The sequence below is a fragment of the Pinus tabuliformis genome, chromosome 2_1 (genome assembly GCF_031772625.1).
Source record: "Pinus tabuliformis cultivar Carrire ecotype Pingquan chromosome 2_1, CPIR1, whole genome shotgun sequence".
NCBI classification, from domain to species: Eukaryota; Viridiplantae; Streptophyta; class Pinopsida; order Pinales; family Pinaceae; genus Pinus; species Pinus tabuliformis.
The window spans coordinates 402,283,466-402,292,764 of NC_142299.1; the positions used below are offsets into that span (position 1 = coordinate 402,283,466).

Consider the following 9,299-nt stretch of genomic DNA (forward strand, 5'->3'; position numbering starts at 1 on the left):
GCCACAATTTGGACAAAAAAATTTCAAGAAACCTTGCTATAGCAATGTTTGAATCATGTTTTTGATAGTGAAAATGGATTTAGCACCATCAAAAATCTATGAGACACCCAAAATACTGAAATTTATCACATCCAAAATCTTGAAATTTAATAGTTGTAACCTAGATTTACAGAAATCCTTGCTAGATTTTATCAAAATCTCGCTAGAATTTCCACGATTTTCAAGGCAAAAAAGACAATCTAATTAAACGACAAGCCTTATTTCCACCCCTATAAGTTATTTAATGAGCACTAAGTACTTGTGATAAGAAATTCGTGCATCCGAAGGCATGCTACGTATGCATGAAAGCCATACATATCCATAGACATTCTGGGAACTCAATCACTCTACCTCTGGCAAGCTCCAGTATTCAATGTAATTAATGCAAATATTGGAAAATCTGACATCTAGACCAGCGTGGATTAGACATTCACTTCATGTATTCAATGCACCATCTGCCTCAGAGAATTTCAAATTCAACATTCCCGCTCGATATTTAAATTAGAAAAACTAAATTTATATCACTGCTCAGTGAATTGTTTTTGCAGCTTTGGTGTTCAATGGGAAGATACTTAGGATCCTCGTTAGGAAATAAGGATTGCCTTCCTCTACACAGCTTCATTTTTGAGCGCCAGTAAGGATGTTGGAAGCCATGAAGAGGACACAGTTTCTTGTTCTGTTTCTCATTATGTTACTCCATTTTGCTGCCATGGCTACCACTCCCAGGAAGGCAGTGAGTGTGCCATTTAACAACAATTATGTCACCAGCTGGGGCTCAGATCACATCAAACAATTCCATGGCGGTCGAAAGACCGAGCTTCTCCTCAACAAATAATATGGTAAGCTATTATACATTGGATTTCTTTCTGCATATTTTTGGGTTGTTTTATCCTTTTATGAGTTGTGGGAATAACAATGTGGGATGAAATATGGGTTGGCAGGTGTGGGGTTTGAGTCTAAGGGGACATATTTATTTGGGCATTTTAGTATGCAGATAAAGCTGGTTCCCGACGATTCCGCTGGCACTGTCACCGCCTTTTATGTAAGTATTTATAATAATATTGGGGGTTTTTGGGGGCCTAAGTCTGCCTCTGCCTATTTATGTATCTATATTTCTTTTGGTGCAGGCAGCTTTCTTCTCAGACTGTAGAGCACAATGAGATAGACTTTGAATTCTTGGGGAACAAGTCCGGGGAACCCTACATTCTTCAGACCAATGTATTTACAGGCAGGAAGGGTGAGAGAGAACATCAAATATACCTTTGGTTCGACCCCACCAAGGATTACCATTCCTATGCTGTGCTCTGGAAGATGTACCAAATTGTGTAAGCCCCCATTCCTGAGCCCATTATTTATTATCGAACTAGAGCCAAATGCAAATGTAGCATGTAGTTTTACAATGAACCTCTTTTAGTTTAATATGGTTTGGTGTGATTTTTTTTTTGGGGTGCAGATTTTTGGTAGATGAGGTACCAATCTGGGTGTTCAAGAATAGCAAGGATCTGGGCGTGAGGTACCCATTTAATCAGCCGATGAAGATCTATTCGAGCTTGTGGAATGCTGATGACTGGGCCACCCAAGGGGTTCTGGAGAAAACTGACTGGGCCGAGGCATCGTTCATCGCCTCCTACAGGGAATTCCACGTTGATGCGTGCGATGGTTCTGCTCCGCAATTGGTGTGCGCTACGCAGGGGCGACGGTGGTGGGATCAGGAGGAGTTCAAAGACCTGGATGGGCAGCAATGGTGATACTTGAAATGGGTGAGGAAGAACTACACCATCTATAATTACTGCACTGACACACCCAGAAATAAGCAAATGCCTTCGGAATGTGTTCGTGATCACGACAATATGTGGTCTAGTTATCATTATTTGATGCTACCCATGGCTAAATAATTCGAGGTTGGATTATTAGTCCGGGGAGGCCCAAATGTTATGTTTCAGTGAGCTTTTGGGTAAATCATTTCTCTAAAAATTTCAGTTTCCAAATAGATTTTGATGTCTGGTTGTTGCCGAATGTATTTATTATTTTCTCTCAATGTATTTCTTAAAGGCATTTTAAATCCTTTTCAAAGGATTCGAAGCGCGTTATAGTAATTGGAAGTTTGATGTTGGGGTTTATTTCAAATTATTCCAACGAATGATTAATTACCAATTAATCATTCACCAGAATTATCGTGGAATTATTCATTCATCATTCACCAAAATAAGAAGTGATTTGATAAAAACAATCTTTAACAAAATTATCAATATAAATAATTTTTATAAAATGAAAATGATTTAAAAAAAAAACTTTCTACAGATTTCCTATAGCAAATATCAAAATATAAATATATATATATATATATATATATATATATATAAGAATATTAAAAATTTATTCTTTATCGAAATATATGATGGGTTTTAATTTTTTTAAACAATATCAAAATTATATATATATATATATATATATATATATATATATATATATATATATATATATATATATATAATCTAAAATATTAATGTAATCTTCCTTATCTTTATCAAAATAAATGACGGGTTTTAAAACCCACTAATATACCCTTTTTTCATATATTTTAAACTTCCTCCATATGGATTTAAAATAAATATATTATATAATATTAAATATTAAAAAAATGATATAATTACTATCTCCATCAAGATAATACATGAGGTTTTATAATAAAATAATAAAGAATAATATTCAAATTCAAATTTCTATAATAAAACATTTGAAATGTCTTATATTTCTTTCTTATATAATGAGTTTTATAATAAAATAATAAAGAATAAAATAGATTATTAATTTTTTTAATAAAATATTTGCAAAATATCAAGTCTTATATGAAATCAAAGATAACTACAATAATTCATGATGATTAGATAATTTTTATAATACTGAAAAAATGATTAACTTTTTTTAATTGAATATTGGCAAATGTCAAGTCATATATAAAATTAAAGATAATTACAATAATTCATAATGATTAGATAATTTCTAGTAAAAAAAAAGATTAAGGGGTTTTTAGTAATTTCTTTTTTCAAATGTCTTATGTTTTCTTTTAAAAATAGAATAAAAAGGATCATTGAGCGTTTCATAATAAAATATTTTCAAATTTCTTACGTTGGCTTCTTAAATAAAAATAGTAATTATAAGTGAAAATGGATTAATAAATATTAGTTTTAGATTATCTTGAGTTCTAAAATTTTGTTTGAGTAATAATAAATATTAATTTTAAAATGTTTAAGTTTATAAAATAAAAATAAAAATAAAATTGTTATTGTATAAGGGTTTTTTAGGTTGGTAGAATTTGGGTGATAAGAGACTTATAAACAATTTTCTTCTCCACTCTGGTTCTATTGTTATAAGGAGATATGTTTAGCTTGTTATGATAAAATAAGAGTAGGTACCATTTTGTTTTGGCAATATTTCGGCTCTTATTAAACCAAAAAATTATTGATATATCTAACTTGTAGGTAGTTGATATACTCATGGTTTTATGTGACAACTCGAAGATTTGATTTTGACTCTTACTAAGACTACTCCAATGTATTACCAAATGGTCATTGTTTAAATGAAAAATTATTACACAAGGGTTGATTTTTTGCAAAATGGTAAGCTTTCTAATGTAAATATGCATGTTTATTTGAATATTAATATTAATAATTTAATATTTTGTTGATTTAATAGATATATATCTGAGCTATAACAAACCATTTGTATGTTGGGTGTGTACAATTTGTATGTTAGGTGTGTTAAGTGTGTTGTGAATAATCCTATATACATAAGTATTGTGAGATAAAGGTGATATAAGACATCATTTATGACAATTTTTTTGTTAATTTGGAAATTAACTTTCAAATGTAAGTTTTCAAGCTGATGTGACATCAACTTGATAACAATTTGGAATCATCTAATGACAAGACTTCATCATATTGCACACCTCTAACCTGAGATATCGAGGTATTTTCTAAGCATTCAAAAATAAAACAAGTAAAATGTATTTTCTGAGCATTCAAAAATAAAACAAGCAAAATGTATTTTCTAAGCATTCAAAAATAAAACAAGTAAAATGTATTTTCTAAACATTCAAAAACAAAACAAGTAAAATGTATTTTCTAAGCATTCAAAAATAAAACAAGTAAAATGTATTTTCTAAGCATTCAAAAACAAAATAAGTAAAATGTTTTCATACTTTATAGGTTTGGTGGCATGGTACTTTAACAATATTTGGTGCATAATGACATAATGGGTATAGGTTTGGTGACATGGTACTCTAACAATATTTGGTGCATAATGACATAATGGGAACTATTATATACTTTATAGGTTTGGTGGCATGGTACTCTAACAATATTTGGTGCATAATGGGAACTATTGTGAGTTTGATAAGAAGATTTCATAAATGTCTTAGTGTGGGACAAGGAAGTTGTTAGGATTAACAATATTTGGTACATAATGACATAATGGGAACTATTGTATACTTTATAGGTTTGGTGGCATGGTACTCTAACAATATTTGGTGCATAATGGGAACTATTGTGAGTTTGATAAGAAGATTTCATAAATGTCTTAGTGTGGAACATGGAAGTTGTTAGGATGAACTAAGTTGCTATTTGTTTTCCATATTAACATTAATATCACAATTTCTCTCAATCTCATTCCAAAATGTTGAAGTAAAGAATCTATCCATAATGTCATTCCAAAATGTTGAAATAGAGAATCTATCTAGAATGGGGAGGACCACTAAATCAATATATGTTAGAGAAGATAGTAGACTATGATGAGTTTATGGACATGGAATCATGATAGTGTGATAATGTTGGAGTTGATAAGAAGATTTCATAAATGTCTCTAGTGTGGAACATGGAAGTTGTTAGGATGAACTAAGTTGTTATTTGTTTTCCATATTAACATTAATATCACAATTTCCCTCAACCTTAACGTCAAAGCTAACAACAACATTTAATTTCCATATTAACATAGGTATCACAACTTCCCTCAACCTTAAACATCAAAATTAAGGTAGAGATTAAACCTTTGATATTTAGATATAAATATGTGCAAATGCAATGTCATATTAACATATATATCAAAGTATTCCCTCAATCTCAATATCAAAATTAGGGTAGAGATTAAATCTTGACTATTATGACAAAAATATGTGACTCTCACAATTATAACATACAATAATAGAAAACAATCCCTGCTTCTTAAAAAATAATTCCTATTCGTTCCCAATGTAGTTTTCAATTTAAAAATTGTAATAAACTTTAAATTAATTTAAGTGCACATTTGAGAGAAGTCTAGATTTAAATAGGCTATTGGAAAGTAGGGTGTCTAAAGAAAACGTAAAAGAATAAAAACATCAGGAATTCCTCCGCAAAAAGCTGTGAGGTCCCTGCAACTATACCATGATTTACAAACTCCTCCAAAATCGTCCACATAAGTTTCGACCCCCATAGGGATGTTAAAGTTGCTTCATTAACAGAAAATACCTTAATCTCCAATGATGTTTTCATTTGTTGTTTTTCTAGATTAGATTGTTAGCAGATTGTCTCTTTTTCTTCTTCTTCTCATTTGATGTATTATTTTGCTATATTTTCATAGAATTTTTCATAGAGCTTTTCCATGTAACCTGTTAAACTGTATCAAAATCAAGAAACATAAATTAAATTTAATAATATCAAGTTCAAGAAACATAACTTAAATCTCAGTTGGACACACAACAAAAGGAGCCTGCATTGTTATTTGTAGGTTACTTAGAAAGTCCTCCTCTGTCATCGCCATTGCCATGGTTGATCTACTGAAACACTCCCCCTTTAATTCTTGTTTTTGGCAATTTCTTTACCGTTATAGCTGCTTGGGGGTTAGTAACCCCTTGATATGCCTATGGAGGTATCAATATGAAGATATAAGATAGTTCTATCCTCTAATATAGAGAATGGAAGGCACACAATTTCACACGATGGTAGCTCGGACTTGTTTTCAAAGGGAAACACATTACGAATGTAATTACATTAAAATATTGTGAAAGTTTGTATGCTGAAAAGTTTCCATTGACTTGTCTTTTTTTTCTTTTTTTTTGTAAGTAAGCTTTGATATTAACAAAAACAAAATATAGTACAAAAATTCTGCAGACGCAGATTACTGGCCATTAAACTGCAGGCCTTACCCCATGATACCAGAAGAGACTAGATTGACAGAGGACTGGAAAAGACTAGATAACAGAAAACTAAGAACATGCACACCACGCAGGGCGGCTATTAGCAAGAGTGGACAACAGACAAAGACAGAGGAAACCTAGACCGATGACATAGTAACCCGCTGAGAGGAGAAAAGCAGGGGAGGCCTGATGGACTGCAGATTCAGAGGCGTTTGAACATTTCCAGGACCGGGTTGGGTCTTGCCATGTAGCTCTGCCCAGGCTTGGATGAGGTGCCCTGCTGGTCTCCTGAAGGTTCATTCTTCTGCACGTCGGAGGGCTTGTTGTCTTGCCCAATGGTTTGCTTCAGAATCTTGATCAGCACAGTGAGTTTCTTCTCCATGGTATCGACTTGTTGGTGGATCGCGCTCAATTTAAATTCGCTGCTTTCCACCACTGCCATGTGGTCATGCGACATAGTTTCGGCAAATTGTTTGAGCTTACGCAGCTGTTCCGCGTGTTCACCTTGGACATCCATAGCTTTGGCAAGGAGGGTTTTCATTCGCCAAGCTTCCGCTTGAGTTCTTACAAACTGAGTGGCCCGAGTGCTGGGAGTTCCCGAGTCCTGGATCCAGTCGACTTCCTTCCCGATTTGCTGATCAGAGAGCTTACTTTCCTCGTCCTGGACAGTGGCTTCTATATCAATGATTCTGCGCTTTCTCCGTTGCGAGGTTAGCCTCTCAAACATCTCTCTTGCCTGCTGCAGATCATTGTTGGCTGATTTTTTGCGACTAGTCTCCCCAGCCATGGTGCTACTGTCTTGCCTAGATGTATCCCAATCGCTGTTTGTAGATGGATGAGGGACGAATTTGCTGCCCACTGAGACAATGTTTGTCGTTGGGTAATTGAGAGTGGTTAAATAACCAAAATCGGGAGGTTTCCGGTGAGTGATCGGTTAATTTTGTGCAACTTGCACGTCAGATCACCATAATTGCTGCGTGATGGAATTTTGGTTGGGTTGTGGGATAATTGAGCCCGTCTACGGTCGCCGCGCCCTGCTTGCTCCATATTGTGCCATGTGTCCCTGTTCCTTGTAATGTTTCGGCGGCTCATATCACCACAGATTATGGCCCTGCCCAAATCTTTGTCACCTGCTTCTGTCATGGTTGCCCTCATCCTGTATGTCCTTTGCATTCTGCCAGGAATTAATGGTACGCGCCTAGTCAGCCTGTTCATGCAATTATGGTGTTGGGCTATTCGACCCTCCGGTCGGACTCCTCTGTCGTCACCATATCTAATCGTGAGAGTTGGATGCACTTGCTCTTTAATTGCTGATTGTCGACCTGCTGCCAACAGCTGTCCCATACTTCGTTGGGGTGTTCAATCCCATGATTTGCCAAGTGGTCAACAATCGCATTGGAATTTCGCCTTACCGCATGAAAGATGAGGCCTTTCATTGCTCCTATCAGCTTGGCAATGTTGTCTGTGACCTTGGACAATCGCCAGTGTTTTGTGACTCTGCTAGCCGACGTTCCTCCATGGATTTTCCTGGCCACATTAATGGCCACCTCAGAGTCTCCTTCAATTACTGCCTTGCCTATTTGATTAGTTTGGAGGATTCTTAGCCCTTTTTCCAGAGCTGCGAATTCCATTTCATTATTTGTGCCTTCCCCCAGAGCTTTGGTGTATATGTAGAGTATGTCTCCTTCATGGTTTCTGAGGATTCCTCCAATACCTGCTTGGCCAGGATTGCCTCTTGAGGCACCGTCAAAGTTTAGTTTTAAAAACCCTTCAGGTGGTAACCTCCAGCCCTTCGGTTTTGTGTTTAGGTTTTGCTGCTGCCCGAAGGATCCCGGTTGTTGAGCATTGGGCAGGTTGAAGGCTTTCAGAATTCGCTGGTCCTCGGCCGGAGGATGATTATCAGGGTCTGCCTTGAATTTTACTAGGATTAATTGGTGCATGTTTTGGATTAAGATGCTATGCAGGTACTCTATGCTTTTGTGCTCATCTTGAAAGATTCTGCGATTTCTTTCTTTCCATAAGGTCCAAGTGATGAAGCCTGGTAGAATTTTCCATATGTTGTTGATTCTTATGTTGTTGGAGTATTTGCTAGGCCAATTCATGATGGTATTTTGAATGGATTCCCTGTCTCTGTTTGTTTGCTGCAATATAGTTTCCATCCCTTGCCATAGTTGATCGGCCCAATCACAGGAATTGAAAAGGTGGTTCATGGTCTCTTCTGCCTGTTTGCACATAGGGCATATGGAGGGGCCTTCAAAACCCTTTCTGCGCAAGTTCTCCCATGTAAGAGTTTTCCTGCTCATGAGGAGCCATAAGAAGGTTTTTATTTTAGGCCAGAATGTGGCGTCCCAAACCTTGCTGCTCCATTGTATCGCCTCCATTTGCTCCGAGAGTTCTAGTTGTTCTCTGGCCTCTTTGAGAGTGAAGTTCCCGCTTCCTTTCATGCCCCATCTCAGGATGTCATTTTCTGTGGTCTTCCTGATAGTGCGATTGTTTATGCCTTTCAGGAGGTCCTTTGTGTTGTCGTTTTCTTCAATTGGGTTCTCAACATCCTGGATAGCCCATTCCCTCCATTCCTGGTCGCGGCTGTTAGGGTTCCAGTAGTGGTGGACTGTAAACTTTCCCCTGTTCTGGCATTCTGTTTTGAACTCTTCTAGCTCTGGTTGTTCCAACTTTGGGAGCTGCTGGTCCTGAATTGTATGAGCAAAGGACTTTTCACCTTGGATCCACCAACAAAACATTAGAGAGATAAGCTAGTTCTTTTGTGGAGCAAGGAGTGGATCCCATGCTCCACTATTGAAGCTAGTGATGTTCATTGTATACATGTGTCTTGGAACTTTTACTTAATAACAAAGCCTTCAAGGCCAACACGTTCTTCATGCCTTCTTGAAATACAAGGTTGTAAGGCATATAGATAAAGGGTAAGGACACTTAGGGAAAGATGCAGGGTTCAAATAACCCCCAGGATAGCTAACCTCGACACTCATCTATTTCTTTCCTAGCATCACAACAACATGTAACATAAGACATAAATTGTAAACAAATATTGACTCTACCCTGCAGGGAATCTTATATGTTGACTATACAT

At 36.0% G+C, this 9,299-nt stretch overlaps 1 pseudogene; it reads left to right on the forward strand.

Annotated features, from left to right (window-relative positions):
* The first annotated feature begins 679 nt into the window (after positions 1-679).
* LOC149200574 (xyloglucan endotransglucosylase protein 2-like) lies at positions 680-1,934 on the forward strand (annotated as a pseudogene).
* Positions 1,935-9,299: the final 7,365 nt, after the last annotated feature.